The sequence below is a fragment of the Silene latifolia genome, chromosome X (genome assembly GCF_048544455.1).
Source record: "Silene latifolia isolate original U9 population chromosome X, ASM4854445v1, whole genome shotgun sequence".
Classification (NCBI taxonomy): Eukaryota; Viridiplantae; Streptophyta; class Magnoliopsida; order Caryophyllales; family Caryophyllaceae; genus Silene; species Silene latifolia.
In genome coordinates, this window is record NC_133537.1 from 265001499 (window position 1) to 265003514 (window position 2016).

A 2016-nucleotide genomic window follows, 5' to 3' on the forward strand; every position below is an offset into this window, starting at 1 on the left:
GTATCAATATGAGCACTAAGTTGAGCACCCAATTAAGTAATGGAATCCACCTCATGCTTTCCTCCTCTAGTAGCCTTCCGAGGTCTACTATATTGTGAGTTATGGTCCGCCATTTCTTCAATTTTGTTCCATGTTTGATTGTCATCAAATTCGGTGAACATACCATTTGATCCCATAATGAGAATGTTTCGGGAGTCTTCGTATAGACCATTCCATAATTGTTGTACAAGGAACCACTCGCTAAGTACATGGTGTGGGCAAGATCGACAAGTATCCTTGAATCCCTCCCATGCTTCATACAAGGATTCCTCATCCCTTTGTTTGAACCCGGTGATTTGGGCTGTCAACATGTTAGTCTTCTCTGGAGGATAGAATTTATTGTAGAAAGCAAGTGCCAATTTCTTCCAAGAATCAATACCAAGAGTAGCCTTATCTAGGCTCTTCAACCATTGTTTCGCGGAACCAATCAAAGAAAAAGGAAATAAGACCTATCGGATTTGGTCTTGAGTTACTCCGGTTTGAGAAATCGCATCACAATAGTCACAAAAAGTCTCCATATGAGAATGAGGGTCTTCACTAAGCATCCCTCCAAATTGAATTCTCTCAACTAGTTGAATGAATGCGGATTTGGCAATGAAATTACCGGTTAAATGATGTGGTGTAGGAGTACCATTTGGTAGGTTCTCCTCGGTTGGTACGGAATGTGATGAAAATTTAGGCATTGTGGGTTGATTTTGTGGTGGGTTTTGTATTGGATTATCCTCTTCTTCTCTTGCAAAAGGGTTGAGGAGCTCAATGTTATTTGGTTGAATGTCCACAATCTCACCAATACCTCTCAAAGTATTCTAGCAAGTCTTCTATTGTTGGTCAAAGTTCTTTTGATTTCAAGATCAATGGGTAACAAGTTACCTTGTGATCTCCTAGACATGCAAAATATCAAACAACTTGAAAACAATTAGAACAATCTTGAGGAGATTGACTTCCTCAAGGTAAAGAAAGACACAACTAAAAACAATTAAAGAAAATCAAATCAAGTTAACACCGTCCCCGGCAATGGCGCCATTTTTGGTGTGGTCGGTAAACGCGTCGTCAAAAGTCACCTATCCAAAACAATATTTATAACTTTACAAACTACTCTTACTAAAGAGGCAAGTAAAGGTCGGATCCCAAGGGACGGGTATTGATGTAGGATTTTCAATTGCAGATGGTTGTGTCTAAAGGTGTCACAATTTGGGTTGAGATAGGAGATCAACTAAACTAATAACCAATATAAAAGTAAAGTAATAAAAACAAGCAAGATGATTAGAATGTGTCATGGGTTCAAAGGGGATTCATAGGAGTTGATCATACAAACATGTTCTCTACTAATGCAAGCACTTATTGTTGTGATGGGATCGAGTTAGTGTATATCTTACAATCCCTAAGAAGGTTTGGGTCCCGGAGCCGAATCGATTAGATTGTACAACACCTACAAGTCGACTTAGTCCTTCCTATCCAACTATATGCACGGTCTAATGAGACTCGAGTTGGTTTATGTCTTATAAGTCTCATTGAAAAGATAGGTGGTGGGTAAAAAATGCAAGGATTCATAGGCTCGCATTTCATCAAACATAACATGTGCATAAGTTGGAATCACAATAAGCAAGCAAATTAATTATGAAAACATATTAGATTAAGCATGAATCAATCCTCATGTTGGTTTCCCCTAATTGCCCATTAACCCTAGCTAAGGAAACTACTCACTCATTATCAAGTTTAACATGCTAACAAGGTTGTTAATCATACTAGCAAGGCAAAACATGATGAACAAATGAAAATGATTAACAATAATTAAAAGGATTAAGAGAGAAGTATACCTATGAAGATGATTCCCAATAATAAAGCAAAGAATAATAAAAGTACTTGATGATTGATGGAAGGTTGTCAATCCTCCAAATAAACCCAAATAATCTTCTAATTGCCCAAAATAAATGATGAACAATATAGAAATTAAGAAAAGATTAAGAAATGAGATTT

The 2016-nt window shown here is 37.1% G+C and overlaps 1 non-coding gene across 1 annotated transcript; it reads left to right on the forward strand.

The window, feature by feature from the left end:
• Window positions 1–242: 242 nt before the first annotated feature.
• LOC141624828 (small nucleolar RNA R71) lies at window positions 243–350 on the forward strand. Its single transcript, XR_012534631.1, has one exon. It is a non-coding gene; the product is annotated as a small nucleolar RNA R71 (small nucleolar RNA).
• The last annotated feature ends 1666 nt before the right edge of the window (window positions 351–2016 follow it).